Source organism: Dreissena polymorpha, chromosome 9, assembly GCF_020536995.1.
Source record: "Dreissena polymorpha isolate Duluth1 chromosome 9, UMN_Dpol_1.0, whole genome shotgun sequence".
In the NCBI taxonomy this organism is placed as follows: domain Eukaryota; kingdom Metazoa; phylum Mollusca; class Bivalvia; order Myida; family Dreissenidae; genus Dreissena; species Dreissena polymorpha.
In genome coordinates, this window is record NC_068363.1 from 48,713,334 (window position 1) to 48,731,352 (window position 18,019).

Genomic DNA, 18,019 nt, shown 5'->3' on the forward strand with positions numbered 1-18,019 from the left:
TTTGTACGAACGTTCCGAAGAGCATCTTAATGAGTTAGAGCGAAAGCAACTGGCAGACCTGTTGACTGAGTATCAGGATGTGTTTGCCAGGGACGAATTTGACCTGGGAAATTTCACGGCTATCTCTCACACTATAGATACCGGAAGCGCCCTACCTGTCACCGAGCGTATGCGGCGGACACCCGCCATGTTTGTAAAGGAGGAGGAGTCACATCTTGAGAAGATGTTGAGGGCCGGTGTGATCGAGGAATCGACGTCAGAGTGGTCCTCAGCGCCAGTGCTGATCCGGAAGCGAGACGGTAGTGTCAGGTGGTGCATTGACTACCGGAAATTGAACGAGGTCACAGTTAAGGATGTGTTCCCCTTACCCTTGATTGATGATTGTCTTGATACGCTAGCAGGCAGTATTTGGTTTTCAAAGCTTGATGCCAACTCAGCTTACTGGCAGGTGAACATAGCGGAGGAAGACCGGATGAAGACGGCGTTTGTCACCAAGTATGGCCTATTCCAGCATGTAAAAATGGGATTCGGACTCTGCAATGCCCCCGCGACCTATTCCCGGGTAATGAACCTGGTTCTTAGGGGTCTCAATTGGGAGACAATGTTGGCCTTCCTTGATGACGTCATGGTTTTAGGTAACTCCTTCACTCATCATCTTTCGAATCTTCGAGATGCTTTGGCCAGATTTCGCTTGCATGGTTTGAAGCTGAAGGCCAAAAAATGTGTCCTTTTCCAACGCGAGATTGAGTTTCTGGGTCGCAGAGTGAGTAGCAATGAAATCGCCATGACCGATACTAATATTAAGGTTGTTTTAGATTGGCCAGTACCAACGTGTTCGAAGGATGTGGAACGATTCACCGGTTTGGCAAACTATCACCGGGTTTTTATAAAAAATTATTCGGATATAGCGGCGCCATTGTACCGGGTAACGGGCAAGAGTCTCTTCCGGTGGGAAGATGAACAGCAGGATGCTTTTGATGCCTTGAAAAGGGCATTGACATCTCCCCCGGTACTAGGGCTCCCAAACCAGAATGATGAGTTCATCCTGGATACTGACGCGTCGGACGTCGCCATAGGAGCTGAATTAATTCAGTTGCAACATGGAGAGGAACGGGTGATAGCTTACGGTAGCTATGCCCTGACCAAAGAGCAGAGACGGTATTGTACTACCAGAAAGGAGCTGTTGGCGGTAGTACGTTTCACACGTCAATTTCGAAATTATTTGTTAGGCAGGCCTTTCATAATCAGGACTGACCACTCAAGTTTGACTTGGTTGTTGCGTTTCAAGGAACCACAGGGACAACTGGCACGGTGGATGGAAGAGCTGTCTCAGTTTAATATGGTGCTGCAACACAGAGCAGGCCGGAAGCATGCGAATGCAGATGCTCTCTCTCGTATTCCGGAAAGGGAGGGGTTTGCTGAGGGTTCATGTGTGATCCGGTCTGGCGATTTGCCTTGTGGTGGATGCAAGCACTGCCAGAAAACAGATCTGTGGGACGCGTTCATTGAAGACGTGGATGATGCAGTTCCGTTGGCCCAGCCAACAGTGCAAGAAGTTGTCTGTGACCTTGGAACGGTCACCGATGAAATCACTGAAGGGGGCAACGGTGAGACGTGCGGCGTCGGTGGTGGTGAAGGCGTTTGTGAGGCGGTTCCGTTGGCCCTGCCAACAGTGCGCGAAGTCGTCCGTGACATTGGTATGTGCACCGACGCGAGCACTGAAGAAGGCAACGGTGAAACCGGCGACGTCTTACACGGTAAAGCAACAACAAAGGAAGACAACAGTGGCAAGCCAGATCCTGAGTTCCAAGGGGAATGTCCGTCTTTGGAAAACCTGTTTCTCAATGCATGTAAAGTCGACGTGTTAATGGCGGATGGCGATTTCCGGGTATGCGCATGTGGTCCCGAACCTGAAGCTGGGGTGCAGATTGCACCAATTGTTTTAGAGCCCAGTAGCTGGGGCTTCACTTGTGCTGATTTGATCGAGGCACAAGGCCATGACCTAGATCTAAGTTTTGCTCTGCAGTGGCTCACCAAGGGGGTGGAGCCTGGAGATGCAGAACTGTTCTCTTCAAGCCCAGAGGCTAAGTACTATTGGCTGAATAAGGAGCAATTGGTGTTAATAGATGCCATAATCTACCAAAACAACCCTGTAACAGGCGAGAAGCAGTTGGTGATGCCAAAGTCCATGAGGGAGGAGGCTATCCGGTTGCATCACAACATTCCGTCATCGGGTCACCAGGGTATTAAAAGAACTAAGGAAAAAGTCAAAGAGAAGTTCACCTGGTATGGTATGAACGGAGACGTGGCCGGATATGTGTCTTCATGCGAGATCTGTAATCGAAACAAAAAATCGGCCCGTAAGGGGAAAGGTCCCTCGACCGAGTACCAGGCTGGAGCTCCAATGGAGAGGGTCCATATGGATTTCCTGGGCCCGTTGCCCAAAACACGTCAGGGCAATGAGTACATACTCATGATGGTCGACCAATTTACGAAGTGGGTCGAGTGTATTCCCCTTCCCACACAAACCGCAGAGGAGACGGCTCGAGCCGCAGTGAATCATTTTTTCTCCAAATTTGGTTTCCCTCTTCAGGTTTTTTCGGATCAGGGACAGAATTTTGAGTCCAAGCTATTCACAGAGCTATGTAGCTTGCTTGAAATTCATAAGGCTCGTACAACTCCGTACCGTCCTTCGGCCAATGGCCAAGTAGAGCGTTACAACCGAACGCTGATGGATGTTGTCCGATGCTACATAGGTAAACACCAAAATCACTGGGATCAAAATCTGCAACAGATAGCAGGGGCACTTCGAGCCTCTGTTAACCGCAGTACTGGTTTCACTGCGAACCGACTGATGTTAGGTCGGGAAGTGAATACTCCCGCCAGTCTAATGTTTCCCCGAAAGGGGGAGCGTTTGGAAGAAGACAACTATGCTCACCAGTTGGTGAAGGATCTCCAGACAGCGCACGAGTGCGCCCGTAACAAATTGAAGGCTGCAACAAAGCGCATGAAGCGCAATTACGACTTGCGTTTGCTTGAGCGCAATTTTGAGGTCGGAGATGCGGTGTATGTCCTTGACACCGCCACCCTCAAAGGTAAGTGCAAGAAGCTCTGCCCTCCTTGGAAAGGACCCGGTCTGGTGGTAAGAAAATTGTCCAATCTGCTTTTTCAAATCAAATTGAAAAATGCAGTTCTTATTTTAAACCATGCCCGCCTGAAACCATGCCAGGACAAGACTTTGCCAGCATGGCTGACAACGGAGAGAGATAGGCCAGAATTGGACGGCGGCGAAATAGCTGATGATCAGTTATACAGTTTGTGTAAAAAGCCTTGGCAAGGCCGGTTTATGATTCAATGTGATCATTGTGACGAGTGGTACCATGGGTCATGTGTGAATATTACAGCCACTGACGCCTTGGACATTCAGAAATACCGCTGTCTCAAATGCTAGAATGATAACAACAACCTGTGAATCATATATTGTGTTTTTTTGTGTAAGCGTTAACACTAATGTAGAGACAGAGTTTTGCTAGCCAGTCTTTTTTAATAACCTAGAAATGATAAGCACTGCCAGTTTTCATTACCTGCATTCAAATTATTCAGACAACAAATGTTAAAACTGCTCTACTCCTGCAGTGTATATTTAATCAATAATGTTTAACAGCCTGTAAGACGACATTAGCCATTTTAGTGTTTATCATTGAGATCTGTATATGTTGGCTGTTTTCTGGGAAAATGGTGCTTAATGCATGTCAAGTGTAAATTAGCCTTCGATTAGCTGATTAGCCTGTGCACACTGATTAGCCTGTGCAATGCACTGATTATTGACGGCACTTTTGAAATTAATGGTGATCTGCGTTTAGAGATAGTCTCTTGTACTGGAATGAAAATAGATGCATTATGCATTAAGCCCTGTTCTTCCAGAATCTAGCTAACATTATTAATTTTCTATGATTTAACATCTTGACTTGTGCTTTAATTCCACTTGTATCATTCTAGAATGGATTCCGATCAGATTACGGTTGATGAAATTGTGTCCGATTCCTGCTTGGACCTTGATCCTGAGGAATACAGTGGACAGTTTCCTAGCTGGATGGACCAGATGGAGGAACGTAACCGGGTATGGTCCGATGTCGCTCAACGGATCACCGCTGAGCGTTCCGGTAGAGTGTTGCCGACGGCCTACATGCCTGTCGAGGTAAGAGTTCAAGTTCCCGACCAAAAGTCGGAAGAAACTGACCAATTGAAACCTGAAAAATCTATCAGTTTAGCTATTTGCCCGTCCCCGGTCGCTGGCCATAGTAGGGCTAACCTTCAACCACCCGCTCGAAAATCCAGGGGTCGTGGTTGTGGTGGGCCCGGCTATGGTAGGCGTGGACCGGAGCGAGTTTTTCAACCACCCGCTCGAGACTCCAGGGGTCGTGGTTGTGGTGGGCCCAGCTATGGTAGGCGTGGACCGGAGCGAGCTTTGCACCCACGTCGTTGGGCTCGATCGCAAGGGTGGAAAAATGGTAGTATAGGGGGAGGTGATAGGTCCGTACCCAATGTACAAAGGCCGTATTCAACCGTCTCGCACTATAATTACCAGGAAATGCCCCATGGAAACATGGGAGGTCCCTTAAGGCCTAATGATCAAGGGAAACATCCAGGGGGTCAAACCAATCAACGCCAAAGACCTGGTGAACTAATGGGAGGACCATTGAAAAGGTCTCTGGGTCACTGGGAACCTTCAAAGGGGGCAAGTGTGGGTCCAGCTAAGAGGCCCAGGGGGGACTCTGTCTGTCCAGTCCGAGGCTGCGACGAACCTCTTAGTTCACGACACGTATTTAGGTCGCACATTCCGCAGGTTATGGACATGAGAGTCCCCTTGAGCGAATCAATCACACGTAGAAGGTTAGCTTTTCTTATGGCCCTTGGGTCAAGGGTGGTACGGGAAGGAACCTCTCTAGGAGACTTAACTAGATTTTATCTACACATGGGTTATGTCCCTCAAGGGGGTGGTGAACATTCATCCCAGGTAGAGGCTGTTCAGGCCATATCCAGATTAACGGGGGAGGAGGTAGGGACTTTCCACAACCTATTACACTGGAGTGTGTTGGGCCGACTGTGGGCACTTCTCACAACCAGTGAGCAGGATTTCTTCGTAGATACTTACCCTCTCACCTCTGATGAACAAAAGTCTAGGTGGCCTGAGGCTACGGATAGCCATTGCCATTTGGATAGGTGGTGTGCAAAAGTGGGGATGACTCTGGATGATAACATCTGGAGCCATCTCAGGGACCGCTCCCCTATGATAGAAGTTGAGGTCAATCTGGGAGCACTGGTCACTAATTTCTGTGATCCCCATACCTATCCCAATGATGCTCTATTGCACACTTTGTCTGAACTCAGGTGTTTTCCCACCATTGGACTACACCCCAAGGGGGCTGCAAAGTACACAGACTCTGAAATAAAAGAGTTCATTAGGCTATTGGGTAGACCGGAAGTTGTGGGATTCGGGGAGGTAGGTCTCGACCACTCTGTACATTATTCAGAGTGGTTGGGGCAAGCAGTCCTCTTACAACGGGTTTTAGGTTACCTAGAAGAACGCCATGTTCTAGTGCTACACTGTAGAAGGTCAACCCATGATATCGATGGCAGGGAGGTAAACATGCGCCTCCTATCAATGTTGCATGGGGTGATAAACCGGGATCAGCGAATATATCTTCAGTTTCCGGGGGGATATGGAGGTTTTTAGGGCGTTTACGGATGCATTTCCGAATACCTATGTGGGATACACCCACAAAACGGGGGATTTGACACCAGGGTCATTACTTGCTCTCCGCACTATTCCCACAGAGCGCTTGCTAATAGAAACGGATGCCCCATATTTTTCTGGACCCAACATGGGTCCCATTTCATCCCCAACTGTGGTGGGATTAGCAGCCAGGAATGTGGGTATGGTTAGAGGGGAAAGTGTAAATGATATATTGACTGCCACAGTGGCGAATTTCCAGAGGCTGTACCGCCTTAATTGGTAAAAAGTGGGGGTGGGTGCAGTGTCTTAGACTAAGAATTCTGTCCTTTATTGATTGACGTAAAAATATTACGTCATGCTTCTTGTTTAGATAGTGTTATTATTGTTTACAATGTTTAAATTAGGTTAAAGACCATGAATTCTGTCTTTTTATTGATTCACGTAAAGTTATTACGTATGTTTCCTGTCTTACATGATGTTATTATTGCCTAAATTAAGGTAAAAACTATGAATTGTGTTTATTATTATTATGGAGTAATGTAAAATTATTACAAGTGAGTTATGTAAAATTATTATGTTATGTTTCTGGTTTTAGACGCTCGCCACTTCGTGTCGCACCCGATTCTTGTCTTTTTGGGGTCTCTCCCAGTAATTTTTATTTTTTATTCTTGTCTTGAATTTGGGGTTTCTCCCAGTAATTTTTTATTCTTGTCTTGTTTTTGGGGTTTCTCCCAGTAATTTTTTATTCTCGTCTTGTTTTTGGGGTCTCTCCCAGTAATGTTTTATTTTTGATTAACCGGGCTAGGCTGTGCCCATTATTTCCATACTTCCATCTTCCTTTATTTCTAGTTTCGATAGGAGCAATTATATACTTCCGTTTTAACGGGTAAAGTGATCTTTGGCCATATCCATATAATATAATATAACATATAACATGTAAAATACACATGGAAGTTAGCATTAAGTGACATGTTTAACTTAATATATTTGCATATCAAATAGATGTTCAAAATCATAAAAGAAGAATAAGAATAATCATAATAATTTATCAATCAGCTTTGTTGTTGAAGTTGTTGAACATAAAATTCTCCCTCTGGTTTCAGAAAAATAGTCTCTTGAGCTGTCATATTTCCTGTGTTTTTGCATTTATTCGCAAAATGCACTTTTTGCATATGTAATGCCATAACTCAAGGAAAACTAACATTTTCCTCTAAATCTGAAAAATCTATCAGTTTAGCAATTAGTATGTCCCCGATTGCTTTTGCTTGTTGACGTACAAGCAACTAATTTTTTATTTTATTTTATGCCTGTTGTAACCAGTATCTATTTCCGCACGAAAGGTGGTCGTAATTATTAGATTTTATTGTCAGTACTTGGATTATTTCTTGTGGTCGGTGGTTATATATTGTTTCTATTAAGTGCGCAGTCACTTGACAGTTGCCATAACTTTTTGTTGTTTCCATTTAAAGTGTGAAGTCACTTGATAGATGCGTATCTTGTTACTTTCCTTATGTAGTAATTGTCTTTTGGTTGGTGGTGACAGGGTTTCTCACCGTACCACCGGGTGTGGTAGTTGTTAGCCCCAAATGCATAAGTCACTGGCCATAATCTGTATACTCTTAGGTGTTTTGCATTTTTCCTTTACTTACATTTTCTTTTATGTACACTATGCACCATTTGGCATTTAAAATGGTCCCTATGGAGACACTTCTCACAAACAGTGAACATGATTTCTTCATAGATACCTACCCTCTAACATTATTTTATGTGGCCCAACGACTGGTGCTGGCCAAATAAATGAATAAATAAACAAATTCGCATTTCATAAAACAGAAAATGAAGAACAAAGGTGAATAATTAAAATTAATTGAAAAATTAATTATTAAAATTAATTATGAATTAATTAAAATTAATTTATATATAATTTAATAAACACAGATACACCCCTGGCCACCGGCCATTCACATGTCATATATGTCAAAAGTATTTGGTCCAAAGCCTTAAACAAATGACATAACAAACACATAAAGAACAAAACATAAACAAAATTATAATTTTGAGGTTTTCAAATAATGTAACATCTCAAACTTACTGACAAACATTTCAACCAAAATTGGTTCAGTGACATCGCTTGAATTGTATGGGTTGGAAACAAACTGTTTACATATGGCCATTGTATTTATAAAAAAAAAATATATATATATATAATAGAACCAATAAAAAAACTCCTGTCCTTGTCTTGTTCCCAGCAATTTCCCTAAAAACCTACAATTCCCTCAGCCAATTTTGGCCCCTGGTTCCGACGCCCACGCTGGGGTCTCTTCCAGCAATTTCCCTAAGATGTACAATTGCCTTAGCCATTTTTTTTTGCCCCACCCCCGGAATAGATGTCAATACATTGGGAGGGTCCCAATTTACTCGTATTAATTGTGGCCCCGGTGAGCGACTCTTGCTGCCCACGCAACTCATCATTGCCAATTTATTTATTTAAAATTAACAAATACTTCGGAAAAATAAAATTCCAATCAGCGTAGAACTGGACGACAATTAACATAAAATTGCTCACTAATAAACGATAAATAAAATTGCTACCGCTGTTGTTCCTATAAATAATTAATCAAAAACTGCAAATAAAAAACACGTCGCTTTAACTTAACGTTAAGCACCAATTTCCCGGGACCCAGTTTCAGATAAACATTTTTTTTATTTTTTTATTTAAATTTATACTGATTGAGTGCCTTTTGCAGCATAATCACTTCAATGACATCTGGAGGAAAGGTTCCCGAACAACTATGTTGGATACACCCACCAAACGGGGGATTCGTCTCTATTTTAGAGGTCAGCTGGGGAGTTGCAGTTCATGTTATGTCTCACCATTGGTGTATTAGCTCTATTTTTAATATTCCTCACAGGGTTGCAAAGATTGGACTCTTCTGCTCGTTGGCTGCACGTGCGCGGTGGCCAGGAGCGTTGTCGATTTCGACACGTGCACAGTGGCCTTTGTCTTTTTGACCCGTCAAACACCTATTCTTTTTTAAGGAAAGACGTCTTCTTTCGCGACAGCCATTTCAAATAACTTTCAAGCAGTCCTATTGCAACGGGTTTTAGGGTACTTAGAAGAACCTCACACTTTTTGACTCGTCCACCCACTTATCCTACACAATCAGCCTGCTATATTGGTACCCATCAACTAAAATACGTAGTATGACACCCGGTTTTACCTCTCTATGAACCTCTTGGTTCACGACACGTATTTAGGTCACACATTCCTCAGGTTATGGACACGAGGGTCCCCTTGTGGGTTTTACTACAACAACAACAATCACTAGCCTTCCACACTCACAAGCCAACATATACAATACAAAATACAATATAATACAATTTCCGTGCACAAGAGGTTTTTCGGTCATTTCTCTTAATGCCTGATGAATCACCTTTCTTTGGGCTATTTCGGCTCACAATAATGAATAATATATAGGTGTTATGTGATAATGGGTCTTATGTCATCTATTTAACTTTTGAAGTTCTTTTTAACTGTACCATTTCACATTCAGGAAACCACCTGTGTGCAGGGAAAGAGAGTCTTAACCTAAGTAACCAATGTACAGGACGATTTGCAATCTTCTCGTACTATAATCACCAGAAAATGCCCCATGGAAACATGGGAAGTCCAGTTAATCATAATTGGCGAATTTCATTACATTTAAAACCTAAGTACCCAATCCACAGGACGATTTAAATAAACACTCTAATATTAATCTTATAACAGAAAATAAATCTTCAAATTCACAGCATCAGTTGGATTATTGCATCACGGCTTATACTGTTATCCCCTCGGCTCCGGGTGTTTTCCTGAAAAAGACTTTCCTAAGCAGTGGTTCCACGGTGCCTAGCGATTGTTTGATTTCCCAGCTCAATTTGTCTCAATTAGAGGAAACTTTCTCATATATTCTTTAGTAAATCGTTTTGTTCATTAATTTAGTGGTTTCTAAGGTCCAGGGTAAATTGGCTGTACTGCTGCATTCCTTTATTTTTTATTGTACTATGCTGAACAGGTTTGATGGATTTGGTGAGGGCAGTTCACCAAATTCAAAAGCTAACCTAGATAAACACTTTATTGGTCGTACGGATAAAAAAAAAATAGATATATAAATGTATATATTAAAATGTTTAATCACATTTAATTAGCATGTGCCCCCATCCACTGCGTACGGATGAAAAGCATCACTAAAAATCTTATTATTCAATCAATCAAACATTTCTATTATAACAGAATCACTAAGGAATGTGTTAAGTTTACTAAATCATTTTAAAAAGAATAAATAATTAAGTCCATTGTAAATGTACAATGAAGCTTGTTTCAAGTGTGGCACTGAAGGCCAATTTCTTAATCATAATTAACGAATTTCATTGCATTTAAAGAGTAAAACTTCAGATTTTTATGCATTATTAACTGAAGGGAGGGAAATTGTTCCTTATTAGGAATTACTGCATCGTTTGTAGGAGCGTTTTGGGGTCAGATCGGAATCGATCATATCATAGGAATAAAAGTCGTCTTCAAAACTACCAAGTCCAAAATGAAAGTTGACCATGGTTCATTCACCTTGGTACTGGTAACGGCTTCCACATGTCCGGTTTGACAGCCCTGTGTCCCTGAATATCTAGTGGCTGTGACTACGGTGCTCAAAACACTGCCCTTTTGGCCAATTTATTCCACTTTCAATAATTTATGATCTTTGCTCAAACGTTGATGTCCTGTGCCAATTTCCACAGCCTTGACATTTTATATTAGCTGATGGATTTTGTTTTCTGTTTCCTTAGTGACGGTTCACTTGCTCATGTCTCCTCTCTCATATGTGGTATGAAATAGCTCGGCCTTCAACCTTTCTAGAGTGCCACAAATTAATCAATGTCCCACACAACTAATGGTTGAAATTATATAAAATATTTGAATTGAACAATACTCCGCAATAATAAAATAGATATCAGCATACAATCAAACTACACGGAAACAATTAAGATAATGTGGATTTTGCTAGAGGTTTTCTGATTCATTCTTTATCCATTTATTGTAATAGTATTAAAAGCTGTCCCAGCCGGTGTGTTTGGTTAATGTTTGGTGTTTTGTTGAGCGCAGTGTATCAGTTTAGTTACCTCCCTTAATAGAGTTCAACATATATAACGTTTAACAGATAAATGCATCAGACGATTCAATAGTGTAAATAATAGTATAATAATAATAATAAATGAATAGTACGAGTAAATAAATAAATAATAATAATATGAATATAACTACCTAAGGATAAAAACCGGAAAGGTATGTGGTTGTTGGACTTCTTTCCTAACCCAAGATTGTGGGCAGAGGATATGCAGTTGTTAGATTTCCTTCCTAACCCAAGATTGTGGGCAGAGGATATGCAGTTGTTAGATTTCCTTCCTAACCTAAGATTGTAAGAAAATTGCAGTCACTTAATGCTAACAGTAATATAGTAAGAGATTGCCGCAGAGATTAATACCCTGGAGGAGAGTATCTCGGAACTGCAATCGCAGTTGCACTTGATTTTTGTGATCCTTTTTACTACTCTGAGGATGTTTTCATGCAAACTTTATCTGACCTCCCGTGTTACCCCATTTTTGTTTAAAATAGAAATAATAGAAATTCTTAATATGAACAGTGTTCTGTGAAAAGAGGGTTTAATACGTGGGAGTAACGCGTTGTCCCAGATTTGTTGTGCAATCCGTACTTTGTTTTTTATAATGTTGTATATAGAGTGCTTTGCTCACTCAGGGATGGGTTCTTTTATTTTCCATGAATCTATGGGAAAGTGCTTTCTTCCATTTCTTATTTTTATCTAACTGTCTGAGGACCACTGTTACATGAACAGCATGGCTGCCATTGGCTGGATGAGTTTTTTTCCCAGACCATTCTTCGGTTTTTACTTAACAGTTCGGCAATTGAGTATGCCATGTATTAATTCTAATTATGGGATGGATTTCTAGAAATATACCCCATATTAAGACGAAACTTTGTTTATACAAAAAAAAACAATAATAATGAATAATATTCAATATACAATTCTACCATATAGAAACTTGAAAGCACCAGATGCAAATATTATAATATATGGATAATGTAATCCGAATACACATACTGTTACTACAGAAAGATAAATAAAAATAAAATATATATATATATAAGTTATAAAAGTTGTCCTTTAGAAAAAACGGTTTAGTGCACTTGTATTTCTAATTTGTGGACGAAAGCCATCTAGCATTTTACATGCATACTTGTAATTGGTGGAATTCCTTTTTATTTTTTATGCAACCGTGCTTGACGACCACGGTTGCAGCACTTCTTTAAGTGCTCAGATTTTCTTGTAATTTTTGGACTTAAAGCCGACCCGTATTTTTATGATATGTTTAACTGTCGTGATGAAACTTCGGATAGCTTCAAAAAATGGTTACCAACCGCTAGAATGCAGTGGTTCCTGATTGCCCCGTTAGGTTAAGGCACCCCTGTGCCTACGGAAAGGGGTCTTTTGATCCGTTTGAGTCTGTCTCTGGTTCTTGATTGCCCCGTTAGGTTAAGGCACCCCTGTGCCTACGGGAAGGGGTCTTTTGATCCATTTGAGTCTGTCTCTTCTGCCTTGGGTGCGACCATATGGCTCCTAGGATGGGTGGCGGCCCAAGAAGAGAAAAGTGGGAGGAGTGTTGTGCCGGGCACCAGTCGCTTGCGAAGAGGGAACTGGCCGCTGCAAGCATGATTGGTGGAAGTTAGCCGAGGCACGAGGAATGAGTTTCAAAAGATCGATGCGCGGGACGAGATTCTCGCTCTCTTCTTGCTGGACTGCGGCCGAGAAAGGTTGTTTCTGACTGTGCGAAGAATACTAAGAAGAACGTCACGTTTCAACATAACGTAAGTGTTATAGTTTTAAGTGTTATCCTGATAGATTACCAGTACTCAAACCCCCAAGCAAAAGCTAACCTAGATAAACACTTTAAATGCAATATGTCAAACGCAAACATAACGTTGATTTAGCAAGACAAAGAGGACAAGTGCAACTACTCAAGTCGCCAGCCAGAAAAGTAGTTCTATTTCTGTTGGAGTTTTGTTAAGTTTATTAGAGAATGTGATTTGTCCTACAGGTAACAGGTGATGCTGTCATGGGCCATGATGGCACAGTGGTAGACATGCTTATAGCGGTTTTGGGTAAAGGTGTAATAGTGATAGTACTACCATTCAACTGATTCCAGATACTTTCTTATGATTATTTATTAATTTTTTATATTATTGTGTAATCAACACAATCTTCTAGTCAGATTTTTTATATTAAAATTGAGTCCTAATTTGCTATTCTTTTTTATGTGTTTTATTGAAATCACATTTGAACAGAAATGTTAATTTTGAGGCATAAGAGTGAATATGTGATAAAACTAGGTTTGAAGATGAATCGAATCGAAAAAAATCGGTATCGGAGTGTCTGAAATCGAAATCGAATCGAGCTGTTGGTGAATCGTTGCAGCTCTAATAAGCACACTGTGTTGTGTCGCAATAATTTATCACGGGATTAAGTGATTGTCAAATAAGGTAATGTATATAGTTTAAAGGGACCGTCAACCACGATTGACGAAAAAAGAAAAGTTCTAAAATGCCGTATTTTATTACAATTATTAGTTGATATTGATTAAAATATCACAACTGGTATATTACATTACTTGAACAATAAATAACGCAATTAGATTGATCATCGTCTTCACGTGGTAAACCCAGAAATGCAAATTTTGCATACGCAGACCCAGTGAATTGTTTATATTTTATATATAAAATGATCTATCTACTAGCGTTATTTATAGTGTATATCTATATGTCACCTATTTCCGCGATGTACTTTCAATTTCAAATCGCGAAATTTTTATACCGAATATACTTAATATATGAACTTTTTTCAAGTAATTTAATATATTAGTCATGACATTCTAATCAATATAAACTAATAGTTGTAAAAAAAAACGTTATTAAAGAACTTTTCCTTTTTCGTCAATCGTGGTTGACGGTCCCTTTAACCCTTTCCCAATCAGAAGCAAAGTGAAAATGGCTTTGTGCAAACATCTTAAAGCCAGAACAGCCTGCGAGTAACTCAAATGTTCAGTCTAATTTTTATGAAGATTGGATTAAACATGTGCTAATAAGGTTTTAATATAGCTATATAAGGACAATGGCGGCCAAATTTTTCTACAAACCCTAACCATTTTTGAACTCAGCTTAATTGCATTTATACAAATGTCCTGATCAAATTTCATAAAGATTTGGACCATAAATTGGACTTCTAAAGCGTCAAAAAGGTTTTTCTTTAGGCATATTAGGAAAACAGGCACGCACGCTGGTAGCAATATTTTTAAACAGAGCAGAACCTTTTTCGCACTCAACAAAGATATAATAAGAGCAAATGTTCTGACCAAGTTCCATAAAGATTTGACTATAAATATGACGTCTAGAGTGTTAACAAGGTGTGACTATAGTCACATAAGGAAAAATGCCCCGCCCCCTGGTGGCCTTTTTTTGTAACCAATCGGTATAATTTCGAAATCGTCCAAGATATCATTGGGGAAAATCGTGTGATCAAGATTCGTAAACATCGGACAATAAATATGGCATCTAAGAGTGTTAACAAGGCGAATGTTGATGACGGACGCCGGATGACAGACAAAAGAAATTCACAAAATTGCAAAACAAAAATAAAAGAGGAGTGCAAAGACAAAATGATCGGCGCAGTTAATAAAGGAGGTTGCATTAAGAAAAGGAGGAAATGCTTTTAGCTTTTTTGAGGGAACGACTTAGCTAACTCGTCCCCACAAGTTAGTCAGCCAATCAAAATGTATTGCAAAGCTTTTGAGGTAATTCCGTGCCTGAGGCTACATTATGTGAGGACCTGGAGTGTGTCCCAGAACTCCTTCTTAATCAACTATTTGACACACGAAAGGTGGGATGAATTTGGAATTATAGCTGCATTTTCCAGTTTTTTGTTTAATTCTGAAAGACATCTTTAAATTTTGATTTGGTCTTAAGCTGTTCAGTGGTAAGCCGGAATGCCCGGAGGAAACCCCCACCTGTCCGATATGGTGACCACCAACCAAACTCACGTACACCGGTTGTTAAATAATACCACGCCAGCTATATATGCGTACAGAATATTTGAACATGTTAAGCAAAATTTGATTGGCTGACTCACTCGTTCTTTCGAGATAGCTAAAATTATCTCCTATTTTGTTAAATTCACCCTTCCTTTATTTACTGCACCACTCGTTTTCATTGCACTCCTCTTGTATTTAGTTGTGCACTCCTCTTTTTTCTATCTCGTTTCCTCGACCAAGTAAGCCGTTCCCATGACACAGCGTACTCGTTTCCACGAGTTAGTAAGGAAGGAAAAAAGGGGAGTGCATTTTAAAAGAGAAGTGTATGTCACCTCTATGCCACCGTAAAAAAAATACACTTCTTTTACAATTCCCAGACATACGATTACCAAAGAATCAGTTGCCTTTGAGACAGAATGACAAGCAAGTTATGAATAACAGTAAGTGTATTTATTAAATACAGAGAAGTTAATTCATTGTTTAAATATATATATATTTATTTAAAACGCGTGTTCATTTATTGAATACAGATAAGTTTCCTTATTGAATAAAGATAAGTTTATTTAAATAAATAAAAGTTTATTTGGTGAATAAAAGATAAGTTGTTTATGGAGGCTCCGCAAACCTTAACCAAATACTTGGTTTGCATGTCTTAGCTGGGATATAAGCTTGTCATGAATCAATGCTTAGTCTCTTTTTGTTGAATCATTTTTATCTACAAAAATGTTAATCTACAAAAATGTTAAAAAGGTAGTGTTACATACAATGCCAAAACGTGCATGAAAGATGAAAACATCCTGAGGGAAATTACTTTAACATTATAAGGCAACTAGAAACAATGGTTTTCTTAAAAAAATATGTCAAATAAAACACCAACACACAAAAAGAAGTATTTATTTTATAAAATGTAGTTATAAAAAGTACAACTGAGCATATATAAAGAATATATGGTGTATAAATAATAAGCGCTATATATCTACAACAATCAATTAATCAAATTCAAAAATAAACTTAACATGAGTATTATCAGAATTGTCAACTTTTTTACCAATTGCACTTTTTCACATTTTATGGCTATACAAGAGAATGGTAACAACATTTTCAACGGCAACATGGATCAATCAATGTTTCAGGAAATACATTACACTAAAAATCCTCAAAAATATGTGTATACGTTAATTATATTTTTGTATAATTTCAAAACAAATTTGATAACAATGCTCTGCCTAGTTATGTTCAAATAAAAAACTTGAACACTGAAAATTGTTATGGTAAAGCATATGTGGTTATGAGATTCTTACCACAGACTAATGATGTTTTGGGTTAAAAAGCTTTTGCATAAACCATACAGCCATCCGAATTGTCATACACTGACAGTCATTATATACTTGATATATGTGATCCATGTTTTGTAATTAAATATAACACAAACAAGAGACGACTTCCAAATTAATAATTTGTTTTGGGTCTTGTAACTGTTTATAATATTATCGATTTCAAATTATTATAATTAATAAACAAAGCTGTATTTTCAGTATAAGTCTAAGCCATTTGTTGTATTTTGCTGATTGATTAATAGTGTACATGTACCTTTATTTTCTTAATTTGTGACTAAACGCTGGAAAATGTAAATGCAACAATCTGTGAACAAGTTCCTTGAAGTTTAAAGATTGCATTGGTCATGTAAGAATGGTTCATGGTACTTAGACATTTGAGAGAAAACAAACATTTGCTACAGACAAGTCCAAAGATAACTCGACCACCAAAGACCCCTTTTTGACAGCCTTTTAATAGATAAGAGACACATTTCAATATTGATACATAAAAAATACATTGTTTAAAACAAAAAGAAAACCAACAGTATATGAACAATTTCTTGTACTTGATAATTTCAATCATAGTAAGCTTAGACATAAAATTTGACAATATAAAATACCAATGGCCACTTAACGTGCATCATAGGTTCTGAATGTAACTCCACATGTTATTGCGTCAGAATATTGCATAACACAAAAAGGTAACTATTGAGTTAAGATATCCCTGCTGTTGTTTTTGGTACAACATAAGTTTTTATTACATTTACATTTAAGAAAAAATTAATTCACTAAAATAAACTTTACAAACTCCAAAATGTTACAGGCACTTTTTGAAATTATAGATTATTTTTTACTTCTTTTTTTATGATAAATCATAATGTCTGCTATGAATTGATTCCTTAATTGAACAAAATTAGTTACAGACACTTTTTGAAATGATAGATTATGTTTTTACTTCTTTTTTATGATACACCATAATGTCTGCTATGAATTGATTCCTTACTTGAACAATATTAGTTACAGGCACTTTTTGAAATGATAGAATTGTGTACTTCTTTTTTATGATACACCATTATGTCCCGCTATAATATTGGTGCCTTAATTGAACAATATTGGTTACAGTCACTTTTTGAAATGATATAATGTTTTAACTTCTTTTTATGATAAATCACAATGTCTGCTATGTATTGATACCCTAATTAAACAATATTGGTTACAGACACTTTTTGAAATGATAGAATGTTTTAACTTCTTTTTTCTGATACACCATGATGTCCCGCTATGAATTTATTCCTTAATTAAACAATATTGGTTACAGGCACTTTTTGAAATGATAGAATGTGTTAACTTCTTTTTTTCTGATACACCATAATGTCTCACTATGAATTTATGCCTTAATAGAACAATATTGGTTACAGGCACTTTTTGAAATGATATAATGTCTTAACTTCTTTTTTTGATACACCATAATGTCCTGTTATGAATGTATGCCTTAATTGAACAATATTAGATCACACTCAGTTCAAGGTCTGTTGTATAATATTATGCTTCAATATCAATAGCCCCATATCTTTTGCAAAAAACAAAACTATAAATCAATGAAAAGATAACTAGTGACCTGAAAATCAATCAGTCATGATCAATGTACCTATGAAGTTTCATGATCCTAGGCCTAATTATTCTTCAGTTATCATCCGGAAACCATTTTACTGTTTCGAGTCACTGTGACCTTGACCTTTGACCTAGTGACCTGAAAATTGATACGGGTCATCTGCCAGTCATGATCAATGTACCCATTAAGTTTCATGATCCTAGGCGTAAGCATTCTTGAGTT